The sequence below is a fragment of the Lynx canadensis genome, chromosome D2 (assembly GCF_007474595.2).
Source record: "Lynx canadensis isolate LIC74 chromosome D2, mLynCan4.pri.v2, whole genome shotgun sequence".
NCBI classification, from domain to species: domain Eukaryota; kingdom Metazoa; phylum Chordata; class Mammalia; order Carnivora; family Felidae; genus Lynx; species Lynx canadensis.
In genome coordinates this window covers 30,556,312-30,583,795 of record NC_044313.2, presented here as the reverse complement: position 1 = coordinate 30,583,795, position 27,484 = coordinate 30,556,312, and the positions used below count along the sequence as shown (strand labels likewise).

Below are 27,484 nucleotides of genomic sequence, written 5' to 3'. Positions count from 1 at the left end.
ACACACACACACCAAAAAAATTACAAACGATTGCCCTACACATTCTCCAGTGACCTCATCTACTTTTTATTTGGAGATAAAATACCACTTATATTTTTATCTCCCCTCAAAGAACTTCTAAACGATGGGCACTGCATGCTGTGTGGGAGATATTTCTGCACGGGGAGGAGGCGTTTCTCTTAAATCACAACTCGGCCTGCTCTGCCTACACGCATTAGGAGGAGGGGAAGAAGTCTCAGAGACTCCCAGGAAGGGGCTGTCTGTGTCGTAGGAGGATTGCATAGATGAGGAGCTACCATGAAACCATGACCCAACAGGAGGGGCTGAGGAGCAGGCCAGGCATCTGTCCGGCATCTGTCCAGCACTTAACACAAACTAACTCTGTTGTACATTTCCTCTAATCACAACATGAAGGTCTGGCAGTTCACCACTGGTTACTGCTCAAGCAGCAAGGTCATCTGCTTACAACTTAGAAAAATATCAGAGACAGCACTACTTAGGGCATTTGAACAGAAGCCCTTCCCCAGCACTGGCAAGTCAGGTTCTTTCAACACTTTCTAATTTCCTTCAAAATAAAGAAAAAAAAAATTAATCTAGAGGGGGAGAAATAGCATTGTCGAAAATTGTCTCCAGAGCTGTTGAACTCTTGAAGATATAAAATGGATTTTGTCTCTTATTCCCGGTGTCTCCCCAGCATCCCCTGCACCCCACCCTGCCTCACCTCTGTCCCTTCCTTCCCACCCTGGGGTCACCCCCCTGCCTGGTGGGAGGGTGGGCTCCCCTTGTCCCCCAGGCTGGCTCTGGCTCTGGAATGCCTCCCATTTGGGACCAGGGAGGACCAGCTTGGATCCTAAGGCCGGCATTTATACTCCCTGCTCAGAGATAGGAAAAAAGACCCTTTCTTCTGCTTGATATATTTAGTAACGACCTTAAAGAGTCTGCGAGGCTGAATGAATTGGTGCATCTCTGTGCATTGGAAGCAGCTGCCACGGCGCAGACAGGAGGAGGGGGAGACAGGAGGGGAAGGCGGGCGGAGGGAGGCGCTGGGAGAAAGGGAGCGGGAGTGGGGAGCGGAGGGGGGGAGCACGGGCAGCGGTGGGGAGGTAGCCAGGAGGATGCGCGGGCAGCGGCGGCGGCTGAGAAGGCTGGAGTGTGCACCAGCCGCTGGCTGGCTGTCTCCGGTGGGCTGGCCTAGGATCTATTCCCTGGTGACTCTGAAGGGGTCAGCGCAAGGAGGGGTGCCAGTGGGGGAGGAGGTGGCCAGAGCCTCCCGTTAAATCTGCCTAAATGGCAGCACTTAAGGGCCAAGTGAAGGAATCCAATTTGCTCACAAGGAACACCTACAAATTTATATGTCGGCATTTAACACAAAACGCTCCCGGACCAATCCCAGGGCAGAGCAGGACCCGGGGCCGGGCTGACTGACTCGGCTGGTCCTTACGCTCCTCTCAGAGACTGCAGGCTTGGGGAGGCAGGGAGCACCTGTTCCTGACCTACCTCCTGGCTGGAAGGTTCAAAAGACTTCAGACCTCCCAGCTCCAGGGCACAGAGATGGTGGCTTGTAGGGGGGATGGAAGGGTAGGGATGGGGAGCCTGCAGACCTTCTCTCTTCCTTTTCTTTGGAGAAGTAGCTGCAAGATTCAACATCACTTGGCGGCAAAGAGGAGTAAGAGGATTAACCCTGTCGCTACTCTGGCCCAGGTTAGGACTGAGCCACCTCTTCTTCCTTAAGGACATGGGGTTGTTGTCAGGTGGTTCCATTTCTGTTCAGCCTGTCAGCCACATCCCCTTTGCAGAGTCCCCGTGGACCCTTTGTGCAAATGACAGAAAGGCGCTCTTCCTTCAGGCCGGCACAGCCTTGCGCAGGTGCAGGGCTGGGGGAACAACGAGCCCCCACCTCACACGCAGAAGCCCTGCCTAAATTCTACTTTCTCCTCTGCACCAGGAGCCTCTCCCACCAGAGAAGGAAGCCGAGAGCACCTGGCAGAGCCTGCTCCTGGGCCGGTCCTGTGAGGAACCAGCTCTCTGCTGCCTCCTGGGGCCACGAACGGGAGCCATGAGGCCATGGAAGAAAGAGGAATCATCTCCCCGGTGCATGGTCTCTCCTCCCCCAACCACATCTTACATCTTAGGACTCCAAAGGGACCATGGACACCAAGCTCAGAGCCCCAGAGGAAGGGAGATGGGTTTGGCTGGCCTCTGAGGACTGGAAAGACTCTTGGGGAGAGGGGGGAGCGGCCAGCCTGGAGAGCCCATCCTTGGCTTTCTAGAGCTCAGAAAGGCAGGCTACAGCAGCCTGCTCTCCTCGAGGGCCTTGCTGATTAGATGCCTCAAAAGCCTGTAGTGAGGGAGTAAACAAACATCTTCAGTAGGTCCTCAGTGCTTACTCTGCATCTAACAAAGCTCAACAGAGTTGATTAGTGATTTTAAAAAGAGGGTAATAAAAAAGAAAACCAAAGGTCTTGTACGTGGAGTTCACTAGTTAACAATAGGCTTTGGTAGTTACCAGTCTGGCTGCTAGTTCCAGGTTGTCTGGGTTCAAATCCCAGCTCCACAATCTCACTGCCCACCCCCAGACTAGTATTTGGCCCAGGACAAGGTTACCTGACCTGGCTGGGCTTCACCTGTCTCGCCAGTAACACGAGGGTAACATATGTATCCACCTCGCGAGGTGAATGAGATGCCCAAATGAGTCAACACATGTAAAGCACTGAGAACAGCATCTGACACACGGTAAGAGCTTAATAAATGGTAGATATTATTCATTTCACTAAAAATACTCATCCCAGGGTTGAAATTCTGTCTATCCATGGGCAAACCAGATCCACTGCCACCTTTTCCAAGAAGCCTTTCTAGACTTCTCCAGTTAGAATTAACCTCCTGTCTCTGGGGTGCCTGGGTGGCTCAGTTGGTTGAGCGCCCGACTCTTGATTTCAGCTCAGGTCATGATCCCAGGGTTGTGGGATCGAGCCCCACATTGGGCTCTTCACTGAGCATGGAACCTGCTTAAGATTCTCTCTCTCTCACCCTCTCTCTCCCTCTGCCCCTCTCCCCTTCTTTCATGTGTTCTCTCTCCAAAAAAAAAAAAAAAAAAAAAAAAAAAAAAAAGGAATTAACCTCCTTTCTCACCCCATTCCCAAACACACTCTGTTCCTGCCATGAATCCTGAGTTTATCACATCCTGTTTTGCACACCAGATATCTGTGACTGCGTCTATGGGCTCAACTGTACTAGATTCCCGTCTTCTTGACAGCAGGGACTGAGATTTACATATCTTTGGTTCTCAGGTCATTAGCAAGGTTCCTTCACATAGCTCAGTAGGTATTTGTTGTATTGAATAAAATGTAGATGAATACAGGTCAGCTCAGTCATTTTTGTTAATTTAGGCCCGTGGATCATCTTGGCAAAAGGTGAGAAGCAGAGAATTCCCAGAGCAACTCAAGAGTCTTTGCTGGACCTTTAGGACATCTCAGGAAAAGGGAGAGTATCTGTCAAGCATTTCCATGCAGTTGGTATTCACTTGCAATTTACTGCCAAATTAGTGTTGGGTTTGTCTGGAATTTATGGGGAAGTCCTGAACAGCTGGGCCAGGTGGGCCCCTGACAGCTAAGAGGGCCCAAGGTAATTGATAAAGGGGCCTCCACTCAGGCATCTTCTGTGACAGGTTCTAAGTCCTGTGGCAAGCTGCTCATCATGACAGCAGCTGAATTGTGATGTCTGGAATATTGTGGTTGGGGAACACTGTCTGGCACATGAGCAAGACAGGAGCGAGGCACAGGAGCTGTAATTGGATCTCCACAGTTTCTTTTAGGACTGGCCCCGCTCACCCAAGGAGGCAGAGCACTGTGAAAGGTCCCCCAAATCAAGTCCTGTCAGGTTTTTTCCTCTCCGGATAACAGTGGCTAGTGCAATGACATTCCTATTGCTAAAGAGAAAGCCAGCTGTTTACAGTCTATGGTATTTTTTTTTTTCTGGGGCCATCTTAATGGTGACTCTCCAGGGTACCAGTCCAAATGTGAGACTGGAGAGCTCTGGGGAGGAACACCAGCTCTAAGGCCCTGATAGAAAATTAAGATCTGGTTAGCAAGGCAACCAGTAAACTAGAGGCTGCAATGGTGTGGGAGCATAACCAAGAAGAGAAATGTTGGCTTATGGAGTTGGTTTTGCTATCAAAACTGAAAACCTAAAATAACTCAAGAAGTTGCCTATCGGAATTGATGAGCACTTCATGAGTGTAAATCAGAGTGGCAGGGAGCCAATATGCTGTGGTCATCAGTATGTATGTCCTGACCTGAGGCTGCGCCGAAGACAGAAGAAGGATTTCACACCAGCCAGGACCCCAGCCGGCCCTTCTGGTGCTCCTGAGGGGGCGGGATGGTCCCCACAGCCTCTTCCTGGGTGTTACGTCATCATCTGAGTGGACTTGAGCCTCTGCTACTGGACCCCTGTGCAGGCAGGGGGAGGTCAACTGCAAGGACACAGTCCACCTGATCAAACAGCCAAAGCACAAAATAGCCACTGAAGGCCTTGCTACTCAAAGTGTGGTCCAGGGACCAGCAGCAGCGACACAACCTGGGAGCTTGTCAGAAATGCAGAGTCTCAGGCCCTACCCCAGACCTAGAGAGTGAGGATCTGCATTGTAACAAGGTCCCAGTGATTTCTGGGCACACGCGAGTCTGAGAAGCACTGCCTTTAAGTTTCGCCTCTTACTAACCCTGCTGCCTTGGGAGTGACCCTTTACCTCTTTTCACCTCAGTTGTTTCATACAAAAAATGGGGATATGTACTCTCTTTTTCTCTTAAAACTTTTTTCTTAATGTTTATTTATTTCTGAGAGAGAAAGAGAGAGAGAGAGAGGAGGGGCAGATAGAGAGGGAGACCGAGGATCCAAAGCAGGCTCCATGCTGACAGGACAGAGCCTGATGTGGGGCTCAAACTCACAAACCACAAGATCATGATCTGAGCCAAAGTCTGATGCTTAGCTGACTGAGCCACCCAGGAGCCTCTGTACTCTTTTCTCTTCCATCACAGGGCTGTTACGAGGCCCCCACAAGTATGGACATCAGGAGTGTACAGGCTGGGTAAATGGGAGGGGCTGTTGCCTACCTATGACCTTGGCTGGCTTCCTGCTCTTCACACGCACCAAGCAATTCCTGCCTCAGGAATTTTTGCACAAGCTGCTCCCTTGGCCCCTTGACTCCCTTGGAGTCACTCGCTTTCTCTGGGCCCTCATTTTCTTAAGAACGCAGTTTTGACATTTTTGATACAGGGACTCTTCTTTCTGACCCTTGAAAGATTCCTTTAGTCTTACAAGTGTCAGCTCAGATGTCCTCCCTTCAGAAAGGCCCTTCTGCTCTTCCCAGGTCTAATACCACACTCGGCTGTGTCACCCTGATTTTCTTGCTTCATGTCACTTACCGCTCTCTGAAATTATCTTGTTTTGAGCTTGTGTGTGAGTGTGTTGGTCCCCTACAAGAGCTCCATGAAGGTAAAAATCTGGTCTGCTTATCTGCCATTCTTGCAGCGATTAGAACACTGCTTGGCACTAAGAAGGCATTACATATATTTTGTTGAATGATTTGATGCATGAACATTTGTGTCCGGAAATGAGTGTAATAATCTGTGACTAAAGGTGCACCTGGGGGGCTAGGGGAAAGGGGCAGATTCTTGACTCATCTGTTTGGATGCCTCAGTGGTGTGTCCCCCAAGTGTCATGGTCAAAGGGTCTAAGACCCAACCAAAAGCGCTCTCAGAGAAATTCTTCCTCCAAAGCACAGTTTTTCACTGGCCAGGGAGCGGGGCTGGGCCGTCCTTGTGCTCACGTGGCACGTGAGTTCAGCAACAGGCAAAATGCTAAAGCAGAGGCCTAGTGGCCAGTGGCATCAGCCCCACCCTGGACCGACTGCATCAGAAACAATGGGGACAGGGTCCTATGATCTGTTTTAACAAGCTCTCTTTATCGTGATTCTGATACACAACAAAGCTTGAACACCACTGCAGTGATGAAGCAAAAGAGAATTTTCCTCTTCATCCCAGCTCTGGCCTATGAAGCACCTTCAGGGCATCAGATTTTGGTGTTCAATCAGGAGCTGGGGAACAAATGGACAATAGGATCGCTGTCACACCCTGCTGGGTATTTTGCTTTTCTTCCTTCAGCCTTCACATGACTTCCTCTGATGGCTGGGCTCGAAGAGGAAGACGGCTGGCGCCGAGTGATTCTTCTTTCACCAGTGTTTCTTTAGTGAGTCAGGCTGATTTAATTTTAATCAGCCGAGGCAGCAGAGCGGTGGTTCTCAGCCCTGGCTGCACTTTAGAATCACCTGGAGTGTTTTAAGATCCTGATGCGTGGGTCCCACCCCAGTCCGATGAAGTCAGAATGTCTCCGGGTGGAGCCAGGTACCAGGACTTTTAAAAAAGCTCCCCAGATTATTCTAACTTGCAGCCAGGCCTGAGGTCCACTGCAGTTTTGTGAAACACCATCTCTCCCAAGCTTTCCCAATGATAAGAATCACCAGGGGCACTTGTTAAGACTACTGCTTTCCAGGATTCTCCCCAGACCACCCTATCAGAGAAGCTCCAAGGGCCCGGGGGGCTGTCTCTTTAACGAACACTCTGGATGATTCTCCTAGGCAAGCTTGGGACACACTGGTCAAATGGCCTCTGTGACCTCTGGGATTGAATTCTAGCTTCACAACTTAAGTTGACATCAGGGAACTTTCTTAAACCTGTTTCCTCATTTTGAAAATGGGGGGGGGGAATAAGAGCATCATTCTCAGAGGATTGCTGAAGAGTACAGAGTAGACTCATGTAAAGTGCTCAGCACAATGCCAGGAACACAGCAAGTGCTCAAAGAATGTAACTTGCCACCCCCCCTCATATAAGGTGGGGTTTCGGCAGCTGTATCTAGCAATGCACTTATGTTTGGGTCCTGCCTCCTGTGTAAATAAGAGACCACAGCTACCATTTACTTCTAAGCCTCTTGAACCTCTGATATTATACACTACATCTCAATAGTCTCACTCTTATTGACTGAAGGGTGATTATTGACTTAATCTGCTATCATTAGTGTCTGTTGAGGAAGTCCTGGGATTTGCTTCCACAAAACATCACAATTGGGCTTTTTAAAAAAATTTCACAATTGGGTTCTTAGGAAAAAAATGAGGGGATAGAGGAAGTGACCAACTCCAAGTATCATATAAACAAATCAGGTTGGAATCAGAAGACACCTTAGATCATGTAGTCCAACCTCCTCACACCACAGCCAGGAGGTAGAAGGCTTTTCATTTCCAGCACACTGACACCAACTCAGAGGGAGAGAAATTGAGGCATCTATAAACCAAGGCAGAGACTCAAAGTAATTTGGCACAAAGAAGCGATGGAAAAATGACCCCATGAAGGCATCCAGCATTCCTCAAACATTTTATAACACATGTGGATTTAAGTGCAGCCCTACGTGTGTGTGTGTGTGTGCGCACACACACACACACACACACAGTAGCCACCAGCCCCCTTGCTATTCCTGTATGGACAGTTGCTAAACAAAAATGAAGCTGTCACTGAGCTCTGGAAAGAGCATTTCAGAGACCTTCTCAGTTACAACAATTACTGAGGAACACGTTTTCAACTCTATCCTGTGATATCAGACAAAAGAATCTGCAAAATCCCTCTGATTCTTGACAAGGTGCAGAAAATCATCAAGCGACTAAAAAAACAAGGTATCTGGAGCCCATGGAATTTCTGCTAAATTTTTCCAAATTAGGTGAAGAGAAAGACATAATTGCTCTCCCCATTCTCATTCTGAGGATCTGAAATGCTGAAAAAATTCTTGGGTGACCCTATGAATGCTGTGATTATGATCATTAAAAGTTTTTACTGGTTATAAAAAATCTACTTTGTGCAAATTTTACAAGAATTGGAAAAAATATAGAAAAGCATAAAGAAGAAAATGAAAATCACCTCTAAATCAACCACCAGAATAGCTGCTAATACTTTGGTATATTTCCTCCTAGCCTTTTCCTGTGCATATTTAAATGTTTGACAAAGTTGGGACCATACCATATCAAGTTTTATATTATGCTTCTTTCCCTTAGTTATGATATTAGAAATAATTCCCTCATGTCCTTAAATATTCTTTGAAGAGAATTTTTAATGATCACATAGTATTTTATCATGTTGGTATTCCATAATTTACTTAACCATTTTGTTAGTAATAGATAATAAAGTTGCTTCTGGTTTCTTGCTATTATAAAAAGGTGCAACAAATAGCCTTTCACATAAATTTTTGACGATATATTTCTGATTATGTCCCTAGGGCAGAGTTATAACAGCTGAATTAGAGTCAAAGAGTATGCATATTTTTAAGGCGCTTAGTACCTTTTGACAAATTTCTTTCCAGATTTTTGAACTCCTACTAGTAGGTCATGAAAATATCCACTTCACCACATCTTTGCTGACACTGAGTATTATAATCTGTTTAAGTTTTCGCCAGTTTTGTTACTGAAAACTACAGCTGGATTTCATGCTGTATCTTGAAAATCCTAGGTAGTTGTATGTTGCTTTCCTATCTGTTGGCCATTTGCATCTTCTGTTTTTGTGAATTATTGGTTGTGATTATTTTAAGAATTCATATATAGAGTGAAATTACACATATCACCTTATAGGAAATTCCTGCCCAGGACCACCCTTGAGTTTTCTCCTAGCATCTCACTGTGGCTTTAAGTCATGTAGACTCAGACTCCTAAGTGGTTACTTTCACTTCTTGCCAATGGCAAGAAAAATTCAGAAACCATAATCCTATTCTTTTTTACCTTATCTGATTTCATGAAAGCCTCTGCCTTACTCAAATGATAGCTATTGCTGGAAGATACTCATCATTACAAATGTCCACCCAAACATGTCAACATTTATTTTCTCTAGGATGCTCTACGGCAGAAACCTTTGATAATGTGTACATTTTCAGCCCCTTCAAGGTCATCACTAAAGTCAAACAAGGTTGGGTTTTCGTTCCAATGCTCCTTGACATTTCTTTTTCTGATGGTAAGTTATGTCACTAACCATCTTCTAGCATGAAGTTAAATCAGTCAGTGGACAGTAAATCTCTGCTGACTCTGAGGGAGAAGTAAAACCCACTCTGATCTAATCAAATCTAATCATCAAGCTCAAAAATGCTGCTGCTGCTGCTTTAATTTCAGGAACAGATCTTCACACAACTGTCAACATCATTACCAAAACACATCAGAAAATTGGATGAAGGTACAACATGTAGACAATCATAATCCCCCATCATCAATCTCTAGCAGTCCCCAGTTGACAATTCAGATTAGGGGTGAGCCTCCAGGGGACACACTTTGTAAATCAACTTCACAAAAGAGCAATATTAACCCTAGAAGCACCTTCACCGTGCAAATTCAGGTGCTGGCCAACCGAGAAATAGGAATGCAAACAGTGACTCAACATTTGAACAAAGTGTATGGTCTCGCCCATCTGTTATGGATGGCATGCCATAGACAACTAAGGGTTGCAGGAAGTGGGAGAATTGTTGCTGTGAAAAGGTTTTCAAGTACACTGAGTAAATGAGCAAACAACTTTTGACAAGCAAAAGCCAAAAGCATTGAGCAATGGTGACCAAGAACAATTCTGCTGGAAAACCATGTGAACCTTCAATTCTAGACTCCTGACATGAACCTTATATGCTTAGTGTGGTACTGAGCATACTCGGAGACTGGCAGAACAATACTTTGGAGAATAAATACCAAATGAATGTGAAGCATGCCAAGGGGCAATAGTGATGTCCACCATGTGGAGGGAGCCCAATTACTAGGAGAGTCACGCAGTGTTAGAGCTGAAAGGATCTCTGAATTCATCTCACTCACCCACAAATACTTATTGAGCACCTATGTTGTATCAGGCACTGTGCTCACACTCAAGAAAACAGGTTCAGAGAGGTTAAATAATTTGTCCAAGGTCAGACAGATAGTTAAAGCCAAGACATCCACTGAGAAACTAGCATTTCAATTTTTTATGACAAGAGACAGAAAAAGAATGTTTGACAGAAATGAGTTACAGAACAAATAAATAATCCAAGACTGTCTTGAAGCCTGCCAAAAGTAGAGATTCTTCTCTCTCCCCCCTTGTTGTGCTGTGATCTTTTGATCACAAAGAGATGGAAATTGTAAGATACCAAGAGACAGAAGTCAATTCTGAAAGCTTCACTCTTCCTTTTATTCCCTATCAAAAGAAACACCAAAAATGACCACATTTCTCTTGACTCTTGCCTGAAAGTGGGATTCTCCAGTTGTCGGGATGGTCCAGGACCCTGGCCCTGGCAATGGCATGGAGGTGGATGATGGCGGATCTATCCATTCCTCATTTGACTGAGTGGGGACCCAGCTCACAGTCCACAGGTGATGTGGCAGGTAACCACATCAAGGTGGGGTGGGGGTGGGGGGCGGGGTGTTCTCCCCACCCTAATGTTTCAATGTGGGGCCCACAGTGTTCCCCTCATTATTGTTTTGGGAAACTAAAGGGCAAGACTTTCCCTAGTCTAAGAGAAACTTAAAAAGGAAGGAAGCATGATGCCTACATAAGAGGCTAAAGCAGGATTTGCCGATGGATTCTGTGTTCTGTTGTTTCAGATTCGCAGCCCATCCTTAGGCAAAGGACACACGTTGTGCTTAAGAACAACAGACAGTAGCTGCTGCCTGTTACACCTCATCTGCTTCCAGTGTGAAGGGGAAAATCCTTACCTGGCTGTGTGTGGGGGTGTGTGGTGGATTTTTCGGGGAATGTTCTCAGGCTCAGAAAGATATCTCAGATTTTCCAAAGGGTCTTTAAAACGAAGTCTAATTTTTAGGCTTAGAAACATGACTCCACCATGGAGTGTGACTCTTAGATAATGAGACAGGCTATTTAATAAAGGTACCAGAATATATCCAACCAAATGAATATCCTCTCCCTTCTGAGCGGTCATCCAGATATGCCAGATATGTATCCCAAGGCTTCTGCCATTGTTTTCGATACTTTGGGGACTCCCTGGAGAATTTTCTTCAAACTGATGCCACATTATTTGGAATAAGCACAATGGTGGCAGATCGTCATCCTGTCAGGCTGGATTTTATTTTTGGAAACAGTCAAAGGGCTTTTTGGCATTTGTAGCCAACTCCGGTGAATAATCAGCTGATTGAGCTGGCAATGCTGTTTTGGGTCCAAATTGAGGCATAGTTATGAAGTCACATGTTCTTTTGTGGCATGGAAACAGCCCTCCAAGGCCATTTCGACTGTGGAGGCCCAGCACTGTTTGAGCGATGGCAGCACCACTGGACCAGGTGTGTGACCTTCCAGCAGGCCACCGAGAAGAGGACAGCACTAATTTGGATGCGTGATGCTCAGTGGGGTTCTTTGGTGATAAATAATAGAAATGACTCTGCCTAACTTATGTGAGAAGGTAATTGACTGGCAGTCTATGGGGAGTTGCTGGTTCAAAGGGCAGTCCGAAGGGCCAGGCTCAGAACAGACAGCTTCAGAAGGAGCTGGAACCCTCCGACAGCCTAGCTCAGGGGCAATAGTGAAAATGACTAAATTCCAAACGTTTCTTCCATCATTGCATTGTTCTGCCCCAAAGTGACAGTGTCAGGGGAGATTCCAATTGGATATGCTTAGGGCTTGTGCCCACCTCTTGGCTCTACCCCTTGGCATCTGATGGAAGAAGCTCCAGGGATCTTTTTGGCTTCTGTAGAGTGAGGGCAGTATTCCTTGATTACTGTTTCTCCAAAACTGCCCACAAAAGAAGAAAAGCAATTTCCCACGAGGAAGGAAGAATAGTTTTAGGAAAAGGGAGTAAATACTAGGCGCCCCAGAATGACAAACATGAACCACAGTAAGTCCTGCAATTATTATTACTAATTCTGCATGTTAGGTATAATATTAAGTTTTGCTCTATTTGTCAACATTTTTGTCACTTTGTAAATTACATTGGCTTAATTAGCCATCTCCAGTTACATACGCTTATGGAAGTTTGGCCCCTTATCTACTGTCACCTAAAAAACATGTAGGTCTACCATCTGGTCCATATTCTCCAGAAGAGAGATCCTCCTTCTTCAGAGCACTGATGAGTCCAGGGGACAAGTTCTGTTCTCCTCTTCCTAATGATGAGAGCAGGTGTGCTTCTTGTCTGCGTGTATGGCTGCCATAGCCACATGGGGCAGTCATATGAGGCCACACAATGAGGCTGTGACTTTGGACGAGCTGGGCATTAACGAGGACAGGCTTTGGTCTACCCAAAGGTGCATCTGCCACTGCAAAGTGTCTAGGTTTCCTGTGCAGACTGAATGTGCATGCTCCCAAGAAAACCAGCCCCAGCCTGGGCAGGGGAAAAAACCACCCCCCAAACTCTGCGCACAGAAGGAAGGCGATGCGTATGTACTGAGACCATCATGAACAGGCCCTGAGGCTCTAGGGAACTCATGTGACCTTACTGTCCTTGGCCAGCAAGGGGCAGAAGCACACAGCTCACTACCTTCCTGTTGAGTCTCTCCAGGAAGTTCTTCCAAGGCAGAACACCCGAAGAGAGCCGCAAAAGTTGCCCTCAGCGCTCTGAAATGCTGTTTGTGGAGGCTCTGAAAGCTATCAAAGCTTCAGCAAGTAGGGAAGGGGTGGGCTCTGGGAGAGAGCGACCACGAAGGCAAGAAGAGGCTGTCACATCAGCTAGGAGCACGGGTGTCTCATTCATATAAGGCTCAGGAGTGGGGGGAGGGTTGCTTGGGGTGACATGCACAGAGCATGGGGAGACTGAGCCACCTGCCACCACACAGGAGACAGAAAGTGTAGTGATGGAGCCTGAGAGCCTGGGCAGGGATCCTTGTCCCTCTAAGCCTCAGTTTCCTACTCTGTAAAACCAGGGCAAGACCCCTGTTAGGGGTTTCATCAGAGATGATGTACAAAGACCACCCCGGCCAGTGCCCGCATATAGCAGGCATCAATGAAGGGCAGCTCTGCCTTTTTGTGATGCCAACATCCCAGAAAGAGCAGTGCTTTCCAGACTCTGAGATTTCATGGCACGGGACAATTGCAAAAAGCAAACTTTGCAGCACTCACAGGACGGCCAATGTTTTATTTTTGCCAGCTAAGGACAAAAAAAAAAAAAAAGCCCCAAAAAACAAAAACAAACAACAAACCCAACAACTACCACCTATGATATGATACCATAAAAGTATTTTCCAATACCAAAAGCAAGCAAAAGGACAAAATCTTAGAATGAAAAATGTTAGTCCTTTAGATGGAATATTTTTAGCTTTATGAAAAAAATTACATCATCCTTATTTAGTTAAGTTTGTGTTGAAGTGAAAACAACTTCATTCCAGACTGGCCTGGCTCAGGAACCAGTGGTAGGAAGGAAAGAATCTGGGCCTTGGAGCCAAATGGGGCATGATCTGCCTCCCAGCTCTGCTTCTTAACAGTTGCCCAACCTTTAGCAAGAGATCAGCCCTGTGGGCCTCACCTTCCTCCTTCATAAATAGGAAATCATAGCATCTCCATAAATGAGAATACGTGTGAAGGGCAAACAGTGTTTGGTAGATAGTAGGTGCACATGAAATGCTAATGCCAGATCCTCCCCAAATTTGAGAAGACTGGATCACTTCTATTTTAGAGATCATTAGCATATTAAAAAATAAAGAAATACTTAAAATAGGGTTGACAAAATCATTCACATAGTTGAAAAATACTCACATTAGAACAAAATATTTGGAACACATCTACACACAAACACACATGCAATGCACCCAACAAAAGCATGAATCTTTGTGAGGGTGAGGTTGGGTCCCTGTAGACCCTCTGCCCCCATGATCGACCCTGGTTAACTCCTTCCTAAGCCACGTTCTCACAGATAACACAGGCCGAGAATTCCATCACACCAATATTACTCATCTCTCTTCTCTTTTGTTCTTTTCCCTTGACTGGAATTCACCTGGAACATTTATCCAGACTTCTCTACCTTTAGTTCATAATTCTGAGCATGTAAATTTTCTTGGAATTCTAGCTGGTGTCTTTTTTGCATCACTGGATCTCAATAGGTTTCAAAAGGACTAAAATTGCGGGTTAGAAGGGAAGATAAACGGGTGCTGAAGTGGGTGGTTTAACTGAAGTATTCTAGGGCAGCCTGAAAAACGGAAGGGGTCTGTGCCTGAGACCTTTGGGGGTGGTAATGAAGGTGTGCCCCCACAAGGCTGTGCAAGATTTTCCCAAGAGGCATGAGTGCATGTGTGCACGTACCTTATTTCTCGACAGAAATCAAAATTTCCCATTTCTTTGTTTATTGTTACCTGCCTCATTAGAATGTCAGTTCCATAAGAGCAAGAACTATAAATCTCTTGGCTGCCTTTGTGTTTGTAGTGTTGATGACAGGCGTGGGCACACAGTAGGTGTTCAATGAATGTCTACTGAATGAGTGGCTGTATCAAGGTTGTTTGCTCAGCACTCTCCTCTCCTGGATCTAGGAACAGACCCCCTTATATCTGGAGGATCAACCCTTTCTCCATTCCCAACCAGATGATTTCCTGAGCCACAGGGAGGAGTACATGGCCACCCAGAATTCCTTCCTTGTAATTGGAGTTTTCTTTCTAGTGGTCAGGTTAGGAAGCTATATGCCCAGAAGTTGCTGGTAGTTGAAGTGCCAGAGTCTGGGAGAAAGATGCTCTGAAATAATTAGGCTGACAGGCCAAGGTACAGATGCAGGGATGAGAGGCACAAAGTCAGAGAGAATGATTCTAGCTGTGTTTGGGCTCTGGATCCTGTCAGTCCTGATGTCCCCCTGCTGCCCCTATGCCTGCTTTCTCGAAGCTTGGTCAATCAGATTTTCTTTGACTTATGTGAGTTACCCCAATATGCTTCCACTAGATCTTCTTTTCTTTGGTGGGGAGGAAGATAAGTTAGCAAGGGTTAGTTTCTATTGTACAATCAAAAAAGTTCTGACTGATCCAGTTGGTTAAAGATGAGAGTTGACCAGAAAGTAGCACTCAGGTGTTTGCTGACAGGTATGCCTTGAGAGATCTCATGGGTGAATGTCCAGTAAGAAATGATGGTGATGGTGGTGGTAGCTGAGAATTGAGTACTTTCCATGTGTCAGACACCGGACCGAGCATTTTGCATCATTATTCTGTTTAACCACTGCTAGACTGCTATGACGAAATAAATGATTAGTTATTATCATCTCCACTTCACAGATGAGGAAACCAAAACTCACAGAAGTTAGGTAACTTGTTCTAAGGCCCCACAGCGAGAAAGAGAAGATGCTGGAGTTTATAGTGCAGGTTTGCATGACTCCACCGTTTCCCTTCTATGCCTTGTGCACGTTTTCTCTCTCCTCTTTCTTTGTCTCTCACTTCTGTGTTCTCACACCCTTTCTCCATCTCTTCCCTGAAGTCTCTCACTCTCCTCCTTTCAGTGACCCTTCTCTGGCTCCTTTAACCCCATTTTTTTTTGACAGCACATGAGCACATATTGGTTTTCAACTCTTTTCAAATATGAAGATACCTTTTTAATGTTAAAAAAAATCTCCACATGACAGTAGCTGTGCTTTAGTGTCTATTGATAAAATGCCCATGCACAGATGGATTCTCAGATGCCTTGTAATAACTCTGTGACCTCTAGGTTGGCATCTGTTACCTTCAAATATGTGAGAATCCATATAACCATCCCTCTTACTGCTACCTGCTTGGTTTATTACAATATAGAAAAGGCTTATAAATGCTACTATAGAGCTCTTTTTTTCGCTCACCCTCTGCCTTAAGGCTACTAATTTCTTCTGAAATGTGGTCTTTTTGTCTCTCCTTTAATATGTTTAATTATTTAAGAAGGCATGAACTTACATTTTATATATCATCTCTTGATTATTCAGGGGCTGACTAATTCATGGATTGCCCCAGTCATGTCCTTCTCTTTTCTATCCCCATTTGTTTTATCATTCTACTTCTTATTAGCATCTTTTAGTAAGAATGGACAGTGGGAATGAGAAATGATTCTGGTTACAAATTATGAGTTCTGATAAAAGATTTGGTTGGAGGGAGCTGAAATGCTTTCCCAAAGTAAGAATTTCTTTAATTCATCAGGCATATTGATTCTCCCTGAGCTCAGTGAAGGCGGGAGTTACTCCCATTCACTACTAACTTCCAGGGCTCAGCAAGGTGCCTGGCACATAGAAGCTTACTTTTAAAAACTGTAGAATGAGTGAATAAGAGCTGGATAATGGAATAGGGGTACATAAACTTTTTCCTGGGTGGGACATTGATTTATAGGAAATGAAGTTAAATACAAGACAACTTATTTCAGGTTTGCATGTCTGCAGACAGCACAATATAAAAATGTTGAGATGTCTGTGTTAAAATTAACAACACAGGATATATATTTCTAATTAAAATGCAAAAAATATTCCACAGTGCTGTGTTATCCCATTGATGCAAAAAAGGCATAGACAGAGACACACACAGATGAGGGTTGGTCCAGGTAAACTGCTACTGTTATGTTAGGCATTAAATAAACATAATCACCCCTAACACACCAACAACTGAGCATTTAGTATGTGACAGGTGCTGTGCTAAGCAATTTATACGCCTTATATCATTTGTCTTCACCACAGCCTAGGATGTGTTATTATCCGATAGGCATCAGAAAGTTACCAGTGTCCCCTGAAAGTTTTTTTTTAGCTTTCTAGCTCTGTGAACCAAAAATGAACTCATCTACTTTTTACTTCTTAGTTTTTAAATTGAATATTTTCAATTTTCAGTTTTAATTGAATATTTTCCAACATTTTTCAAATGTTAGATACATTTGAAACTTAGATTTTAGATATGCCCTTGGAAACTCTAAGATATCTGTTATCTCACTAGCTCTTGCTTTCTGAAGGCCACTCAAAATTGAAATTAATGAGTTGTATGGAAAGGAAACTTTTATAATGAGACTTGCCATACTTTTCAACGTCTTCCTAATTTGGGGAAACAAAAGGGTTTGCATGTAGGGATGCAGGGGGGGAATGACATAGTTCAGCCTGTGGACTTGCTCCAGGGCTCTGGTGCTGTCCAGGAACCAGGTGCTGAAATGGCTTCACCAAGGCCTTCCCAGGCCAGCCCAGATGGAACAAAGGCTGATGGGAAGTGGGAGAGTGCAGCTTTGGCTATAGCCTGGTGTAGCCAGAGCTTCCCAGGATAAGGAAGCAACTTGAAAAAGTACTGGAAGAACTACAATTATGGCCCATTTTGTTTGTAGGGAATTGGGAGGAAATGGCTGCCTCCTTCTTCTTCCACACTTTGCTTTATGTGGCTTGGAGGGAAGAATACAGACAACAGATTACTGATGAAAAAGTAAATGTTTAAAAGAAAAACAAGGTTGGAATTTGTATGACTGGTTAGTGGTGCATTCTAGAGAATTTCACTGACTTTGAGCTGTTAGACAGGAACCAGGAAGAACCAGGACTGGAGGCTCAATGATGCTGTCAGTTTCTTGGGACTACTCTGTCAACAAACAATTATTGTGGTTTAATGAAAGGGAAATGAACACAGGGACCTTGGCTATAATGAGTAACAGAAGATCAAACCTGTGACACCGTAGTGGAATTCCATACAGGGGAGAAAGAGCCTTATTACTACAACCTCAGATGAAATTCAGTGTTGATAGGAAACAGGAAAAACTGGAGTATTCACTGGGAAGATACACCTGATAAATGTGCCAGCCATGGAGTGAGTTTCTTTTCTATAGCTTATATGACATTCTGCTCTGTTATTTCCATATGTGCCTTATCTTTCTTACAAGAAAGATGGCTTGAAGGAAGGGACTATATTCTTGTATCTGCCAAAGAACTGAGCACCCAGCTATGCACATGTAAGGTAGGCACGTAGGATATTTTTATTGAATTTACTGATGTTGCTCTCAAGACTAAGGTCCTTGAATCAATCACTTCTGAGTATACCTAATGTTTATTATTTTCATTAACTCTGTTACCCAAGACCCTCCATCCATCCATAAGACCCCTGCTTATTTCATGTCATTCATTCACTGAACACTGACTACATGTTAGGCACTATTGGTGCACAGATGGAAAAGAGAAAGTTCCTGCCCTTAGTGGTTAGCAATTTGATGTGAGAAGGGAAATTTTAAAAAGAATCCTTGATACAAGTGTGTATATAGAACGTTTACTGCTTAGTTAAAAAACATTCTGATATTTCTTTGGTTTGAGATACCCTCTCAATCCTACCACCTGGCAAAAACTCCTTCAGAAACATAAGTTAACACTGATCACAGATCATCAACTGTTCTTATGTATTCTTGAGGATCTTCTCTTTGACTAGATAGCCATAGGGTCTATTTTGGGACTAGGGACGGTTATGGTCTGGTTTGCAACACAGCATCAGACAGGGTGCTTGCTCTAGCCTGCAAAAGGGCTGCTTTGTCTAGATTTATAAGTCTTAGTTTTGGCACCTCTAGAAAAAAGACTCTAGAGGAAAATTTATTGGAGGTAAAAAGGTGCTTCCAGAACTGAAGTAGAGGTGCAGGAGTCCCATAGGTCTGGGAGTCTCAGGGACAGGAATCAGGGCCTTAATGCCCCAGGATTCTCTCCTCTTTTTCTCTCTGGGTTTCATCTTTATTCTCTCAGGTTCCTCCATGGGGTGGGGGACGTGGATAATTTATAGTAGTTTGCTGATATATACTTACAACTCATGATCCAAGAGCAAGTTAGAGCTTTCCTTCTTTGATTCAGGATGGAAAATCTCAGTCCAATCTAAGACTGCTTGGACAGACTTAGGTCACAGGGAACCCCAGACTATTGACTGGCAGCCCCACAGGATCCTGTGATTAGAATATTTCTCCAGAGGAGAGGGAATGTTTATCCCAAAAGAAGGAACAAAGGTGGTGTGGAAATCCAAAGAGAAGATTTTGCTACCCTATTCTACATGACCAATGCGATGCTGCTCTCCAGGATAGCTCCCAACCAGGGAGAATCCTCATTAGCCTGTTTATCTTCCCACTGCCCATTCATGGCCAGCATACAGAGCGTCTACAGCACTAGGGCATATCAAAACACACTGGGTAGCTGTCCATGAGTTCATATGGCTGTAACTCTACTCTATAAACAATACGGAAAGATGGCTGCTGAGGGGGAAGGAGGTCCTTTTTGATGTATAGTCACACATTTCCTTGGTTGGCATAGCTAAACACTGGTGACTTTGATGGTATCATCTATGCTGGAGATGACTTTGATCTTGACTCTTCCTGCTCCTTCAGAGAGGCACAATCCAAGGGTCTGGCCTGACTTCCTGAGTGCCTGTGGCTTACTGAATGTGCTTCTCTCCCCCCACACACATCCTTACCCCTCTCCATCTCACACCCAAATCTCCCATGCTGTAGAGCTCTTTCTATTTTGCAAGAAGTGAGTTTAAGCATCTCTGAACAGGTAAGGGGAGAACCTCTTAAATACTATTTCCTTTAGCTGTGCATACCCTCCCAAGTCCTCTTAGTAATAGAAAAAGAAGCTTTGGAGATCCTAAACCATCGACAACTCCAGACTTCTGTTTCCATCCATATGATAGACTGCTGAAGGACCCTATCACTACAAAACAAGTAGGTTCCAGATACAACATATTTTTAATGTATTACTGGGCTCACAAAGTTAAGGGAAATCTCTAAGAACCACTACTCCACAGAAAAAGGGAGTCAAAAGTATATCTGGCAGCAAGGACCTAAACAAATGGGAATAAGGGGCTCAGAGCACTGTGAAGAGTATTACTAACTCTTGAGCTGGCAGCATAGTGAGGATGGTGAACCTTAGAATCCTACATTAACCCAGGACTCTTGAAGAGAGCTAGTATTCCCACTTAAGAACACTGCCTTTAGACAATCACAATAACAACAATAATAATCATAAGTGGTAGGGTTTGCCAAGGGCAAGCTTGGCAGGAAGGGGTGCTTAAGAGTTAAAGAGGAATAAAGTCCTTGTAATGTTATGGAAGGGAGTTAAGATCATTTTAGAGTTTGTTAAGTTAAATATACATCATAAAATTTCAAAAGAAGCCACTGAAGAGGGTATAAATCCCAAATCAATTAGAGGCAAAAAACAGGATTTAGAAAACAAGTATCCCCCTCTCTCCTCTCCCCACCCAAAGCTCCTCAATCAATCTTTTAAAAAGCAAGAAAGGAAAAGAAGCATTGCACACATGAAAATTGAACAAATGAGAGAAACAAGTTTAAACATATTAATGTTCCCATTAAATGGAATGGACTGAACTCATCACTGAGAGGATAGACTTGGTTAAATAGTTAAAAAAGAAACTTAAGCTATATATATGCTGCACACAAGAAACACACCTAAAACATAAGGATTTTGGAAAGTTCAAAGTAAAAGGATGAAAAAAGATGTTCCTGGAAAACGCTAACAAAAAGAAAGATGGAATAGTTATAATATTAGCTATATTAATTATAATATATTATTATATGTAATAATTATAACTATATTAATATTATAGCTAATATAAAATGTTAGAGGGCATAATAATAATATTAGGCCAAAAGCATAGTTAGGAATAGATGGGGTCACTTCATAATAATGTCTCCATTCACCAGCAAAATATATGAATTTTTAAGATTTATTGTGGTCATCATTTTGCAATACATACAAATATTGAGTCATTATGTTGTAAACCTGAAACTTATGTTATGCGTCAATTATATTTGAATAATAAAAAAAGAATTCTAAAACTACACCTAATAAAATGGACTCAACATAAAGCAACACAGAGTTACGGAAAGAAATGGACTACTGCAGTAGGAGATTCCAAACCAAACCTCTCAGTTGTTAATGAGCAAAAAATATTAATAAAGATTATGATTTGAACAACATAATTAACACATTTAATTTAGTGGGCAGATGTAGAATAATAGTTCATCTTTCACCATCTCTATAACTTTCAGCAGATCTCTGGGCCTCAGTTTCCTCATGTGCAAAATGAGACAATACTATCTACAGCGCTTTCATCAAATCTAAGGTGTCATCAGTGATAAGACTCACCATTATTGTATGTATCTCTAGGAAAGAAAAAACTTCCAATCTACTGCAAGCTGCCAATTGTAGGTCACATCCCAATTTTAGTGATGCTAAAATGTGAAAAAAAATGTGTGACGGAGGCTCAGTTAAATACTACATGTCATGTGGATTGCTGTGATGACTAAAATGAGATGCTGTAAGTAAAATACAAGACGCAGGTTGTTCGCCCTGCCCCTTCATAACTTCCCTCTGCAAAACAGCTGAGGGTAAACAAGGGGAGGGCGTGGCAAAAATCCCAACTAGGGACTATTTTAGCTTTTCACATCATTGAATGTTTTCCTAGGTATCGGCACCTCAAAACTAACTACTTCTTCAGAGGGAAGATCAAGTTATAACCATAGCATTCTTGAAAGAACATGACTCACCAGGTCAGTTGCAATGGGGAGAAGGGGTGAGGAAAAATGCGAGAGGGAGGCAGGGGTCAGACAGGCTCCCCAGAGCAGAAGTGATGCTGGGAGTGAAAATGGCAAAGAGAAGTGTAGATGTGTTTGGGGGAGGGGGAGGAGGGAGAGGGCAGCGCCCTTGCTGCTGTAGGGGTGTAAGGGTGGGGAGGCTCGGCTGCCCCTCCAGCCTGCCCTGTGCCTGTGACATCTGGAGGCTGGAGTGGGGTGAGGAAGGCCTTCCACCCAGCCTACCACTTAGAAGACAGGAGAGGAGAGACTTCAAGTGACTGGAGACAGGGCATACATCCACTTTCTGAATGGATGAAAAACTCAGACTACTAAAAGTAGCTTTGCCTTTTTCAGCAGAGGCAATTTTAGGGTCTTAATGATATTACTATTTTGGAATGGCTTTTTATAAATATTCTTCACTATGTGAAAATCAGTTTTTTGTTAAAATGCTTTTTTTAAAAAAAATTACTTTTAAAACAAACAAACAACAAAATCCAAGTAAGCCTAAAGCTGTCTTTGACCTGGAGAGGACATTGCCCCCTCGTTACATGGACTGGCATGCTACCTGTCCTTCCAGATGCCACCCATATGCCCCCTCCAAGGCCTTTGTGATTCTCACCTGGAAGTGCTCTCTGCCCTGGCCGACCTCTTGCTGACCTCCTTGAACCTGGAATGCTTGCATCTCTCTAGGGGTGCAAGTCACCTCTGACCTCACCCAGTTTGAGTGTGTTGTCCCACCACTGGGCAATGAGATCTTTGAAAGCTCTGAATCCCTCTCCCCACCTCCAACCATCCAAGGCACCAGCTGTCAAACAGCGAACTGCCTGGTGAATTAAGGTGATTGATCACTAAGGAACAAAGTGTGCTTTTTAGGGATTCTTCCTAAAACTGCACATGTTCCTAAGACAAGGGATTGTCATTGATTAAAAATCATACTTTCGTTAGTGGTAAACTTCTTTTACTCTTTTAAATACTATGCTTGAGGGTGGTGTATTTATTTTATTGCTATGAAATTGTTAAAATAATACTAGTAAAATTCTCTGAGGTGATGGCCATCTCCTCTCCGAAAAATCACACCAAGCATCTGATGTATTAGTTTCCTATTGCTGCTGTAACAACTCACCACAAACTTAGCAGCATAAAACAATGCAAATTGATTATCTTACACTTCTGTATGTTAGAAGTACATCACTGGTCTGTGTTGAGATCAACATGTTGGTAGGACTACATTCCCTTCTAGAAGCTCTAGGGGTAAATCTATCTCCTTACCTTCTCTAGCTTCTAAAGCCTACCCATATTCCTTGACCTGTGACCCCCTCCCTCCATCCTCAAAGCCAGGAATGGTAAGTTTAAGTCTTTCTCACATCACAACACTATGACCTCCTCTTCTGCTTCCCTTTTTCCACTTTAAAGGACGCTGTGATTACACTGGGCTCACTTGGATAATCTAGGATAATCTCACTATCTCAAGGTCTTAGTCACATCTGCACAGTCCTTTTTGCCATGTAAGGTAACATATTCATTGGTTGTGGGGATTAGGACACAACATCTTTGGAAAGCTATTATTCTGCCTACCACACCTTCTGTCACCTCCCTCTGCAGGGGAGGGGGGCGGATAGCCAGGGTAACTGCGAAGGGGCTTCAGACCTTCAGGCTGTCAGGAGAGTGTATGACTTGGTGTATAGGGTGGAATTTTTGCCCACTGCTTCTGGGGAGAGCAAGTTCAGATACAGCAAAAAGCCATCTCTGGAAAACCTGCCATGCACTGCTGAGTAACCTTTTTAGAAAAGTCTTAAAAATGGGTTTAAAAGCCCTGGTTCCTGCTCCAGTTCATGTCTTATTAGTATTCAAAATCAGGGGTAGTCCATGCTTAACCAGAGCAGAAGAGCCGGCACCCCGCAATCATTCTCCCATGATACCAGCGACAATGAATCTTGAGGTTAAGGGTGAACCATTTAAGAAATATATTTTTGCAGACAAGGCTTTAGAGGAAGTCCTCTTAGCAGTTTGAATCAGAAAGTATTGAAGTTCCTCAATCCGGTTTTTAACAGCAGCAGCTCCTTTTCCAGATGTAGAATAGGCCTATTTTTCCTTCTGGGAACTATTAGATCTAAATTGATTAAGTTCAGACCCTGGAGCCTATGTGGGTTGTATACATAGTAGGGGCTTGAATAGCTGTTGAATTCAATAATCCCCAAATTTACCTTTTATTTCTAGGCTATGAATAAGTAGAAAAAGATTGAGATTGGAAATGGTTTGGCAATATTGATTAAGATCCAAAAACTACATAGCATCTCTGCTTCTTGGTATCTATCCCAGAGAAATATTTGCACATGTGGCTAAGGATGTACAGTACAGTGTTGTTTGCAGTGGTCACGGATTAGGGACAGCTTAAATGCCACTTGAGGGGTAGGAAAACAGATGTGGTATATCCACACTAAACAACTTAAAAAAATAAGCTAGATCTATATGTATGAACAATAAATATACTGTACAGTGAAAAAAGCAAGTTTTGGAACAATACATATCTGTTTGGCTCTTCCAAAAATGATATAATTGTAACTTATGAACATATATGTAACAGAAATTTCTCGAAATACAAACACCAAACTGAAGACAACTGTTATTCTGGGAGAGGACTGGCATGTGCTTGGAGCAGGGGTTGCTAAAGATGAATTTTTACTTTCACCTATGTTGTGTGAATTTTTGGGTAACAAAACACAGGTACATGTTATCAAATTGTAAGATATATTTTAAATTAAAAGAGAAAGATAAACTGAACTGAATGAAATAACCTAATGTTTTAAAGTTGTCAAAACTGATGATCAAATCCATTAAAATGTTTTTACAAAGCAACACTTAGGACAGAAAGTTCAAAACTCTTTTTCCTATTTTGTTAAAAGTGTACATGTATATATATACACACAGACTATGATATCTAAACATATTTATATGGATACTACATCTACTTATCTATCTACCATCTATCATACACATGATATATATCTAGATATGCTGCACCATCTATATATACTTACAATAAAATGCATAAATATTGCTTTGGTTAAATCATAGATAAATATCTCATTCTTTATCATTGTTCTTATTATTTATAATGGCAAAAATATCTCCTATATGATTATGATTAATCTGGTAATTGAATAGGGTTTGCCTTTTAAATAATTCAATTAACTTTAGTAAATTAAAAAGTTTTCTTACACAGTTGCAAAATTAAGGACAAAATGAAACACTGCTTTATGATATGTAGCATCCCTTTAAATGAAACCCTTCCAAGTGTGAAGAATGTGTTAAGGTTTTATCAAATGAATGCTCTGTGTAGAAAAACTGATCTAAATCGTGATTTAAACTTTACAACCACTATGATCTTTCCATTTGAGCAAAACTTCTCTTGGAAACTGAAAGGGTAGGGGGGTTATCTCAGACCTCTGGGGATATCCCAGGAAACAAAAGCTGCTCTAAAGGAATTGTGCAAGATTGACACCAACAGGAATTCCTTTCTAGACGATGTGAGACTGTAGATTTGGTATTTAGTTCCGCTGAGGAAAGGGGAAGCTACTGAGCTTTTTACTTACCCAGGGAATGAGTCCTGAAGACCCTCAATGGTCTGTGCGTGTGCGGATGTCTCCGGGGGTGATCAAATCCCCCCCTCACCCCGCAGGGAGGAGACTGTGTGTGTAGAGACCGCAATCAGCACCTGCCGGTCAGCAGATAAGCCCTCCATATGCAGAGGCACTCGCCCAGCTGTGGCAGAGGAGCAGAGCCAGCCCCTTCCCTCCCCCATCCCCGCAGAACAAAGGGCGGTCATTTTCTGCTCCTCCCAGAGTCAGATGCACGCACACACGCCTTCCATCACAATTAACTCAAGAAACTGAAACACAACACAAACTCACCAGCAACATGCTCAAAATCAATACCATCAATACCCAGAACGAGGATACCAAAAAAGCAAAACAAAACAAACCTATTCAAAGAGTAAATACTCAAAGCAACAGGGCTCGAGTCAGACACACTACAAGGTCAACAAATCTAAGACAAGTTCAGGTACAGGGCGCCTTATAAACTGAAGAGCTAGCCATTATCCCTGGGGTCGCAAACGTAAATGCCTTCAGGGACCAGCTAGTGGAAAGGTCTATAAGATAATACAGAGGGGGCCTGTCATGAACTGGACCGCAGGTGCCCCAGGTAAAGGCATCCACATTTAATTTTTTGAAATTTCAACTCTTGCAGCATGATTCTTAAACAGAGTCTACAATCAAATAGAGAAGGAAACAGAGTTAATTATGGGTACAGAATAGATGAAATAGAATAAGAGTCAAAGCCAGAAATGTGGCATGTCCACAGAGAATGAAAGTCAGAGCAGTGATCCTAGCTGTCTTTTATTTGAAAGGATGGTGACCACTTGGTTTATATCTTCAAAGGCAAGAGCAAAACAAAAGTTAAAAGACATGGCTTATTAAACTCTAATATGAGGGATTCAGATTTGTCAAACAGATTCTTGACATAAATAATTGAGCTAGATTACAAAAAGATTGCACATGTTCTCTTGGAAGGCTTTAAATAAATGGAGCCTCCAAGAACTATAGGTGTGGCCTTATTGGAAGGCAAGGGGTGGACCAAATGACCTCCCAAGGTCCTGATTTAAATATGTCTGCATAGTCACCCCTTGGTTATCCAGTCCAAAGAAGAAGACAGTGACAAATCATCCTACGCTGAAGATAATAAAAAGTTATATTTGTCTTTGGAATGTATTTGGTACTTAAATTAGAATGTGTCTTTCTGATGCTCTGAGAATTCACAATGCTTCACAACAGCCACAAAAAAGGCCTGACCTGGAGCTGGGAGGCTGCCCAATTTCGCCATCCTGTCCTCCATGCAAGCCTTCTCCTTTGCTGGGGGTGGGCAATATCATCTTTCAGAAGAACACTCAGCAGCCCAAGCTTTCTCAGACAGGGCCCACCTGGCTCAACCCTCCCCTGGGATTAAAGAGAACAGTCTTTCCCTGATCTCTGGCTGATTCAGGGTGAACAGTCGGGATGGTGTGGGCTTTGTTTTCAGAGGATGACTCCCAAGTGCTATATAGGACCCACAGGAAGCAGCAAGCTAGACAAGCTTTACTCTAAGCTGACTACAAACGACGGTCTAGCCTCCCCACCACAGAGGACACAGAAGCAAATTCCTGGGGTTTCTTGAGAGAGAGAGAAGGACTTCATTGAAAGGGAAGATGAAATGAGCGCCCAGCACTTGGAAAGAATGAAGCTGCATGTGCAGGAGACGCAGTACAACCCATGCACGTCAAAGGATGGGTGTGATGGAGAGCTGCACTTGAAGCCAGCGTCCAAGGTGAAGGGAGGGCATGCCCACAGCAGCAACTTGTGGAGGGTCCAGCAGGAGGGAAGGATGGTTGCCCCACCATCTTCTGTCACTCCCAGGGTCTACCAGGGGAGGCTGGTGTCACCTAACAGGAGGCAGGGCCAACTAGAACATTTCAGAAATGCATCGAAGTCATTTAACCAGAGACTCATGGCTCTGGGAGGAATGATTTGATGAGGTGGGCTGCTCCCTGATTCAGAGAGACACTGGACCGTCACAGCACTGAATGCAGACAAGCTGCTTGGCCCCACCCTACTCAGGTCACTCAGGCAACAGGGTCACTACAATCACTTCTGATTTGCCTTTTTCTAGCACACTCTGCTCTTTAGTTTTTCCTTCTTAAGACCCAGAACCGTGCTAATTTAAATGTGGCTATATAGTTTAAATGAAATAAAATTAAAAAGTCAGTTCCTCAGTCACAGTAGCCACATTTCAAGTGCTCAACAGTCCCATGTGGCTAATGGACACCATATTGGACAGCACCAACACAGAACATCTATGTCATCACAGAAAGTTCCACTGGATGGGGCACTTATCCAGACTTCTAGGAGGGTCTAGAATCAGGTACCTTCTACTCTTCACAGGGTAGAAGAAATGAATAAATGGAAGAAGAAGTG

At 43.6% G+C, this 27,484-nt stretch overlaps 1 protein-coding gene across 2 annotated transcripts in view; it reads right to left on the bottom strand.

The window, feature by feature from the left end:
• CRTAC1 (cartilage acidic protein 1) overlaps positions 1-27,484 on the bottom strand; it is a 149,823-nt gene that overhangs the window by 102,651 nt on the left and 19,688 nt on the right. The window lies entirely within an intron of this gene.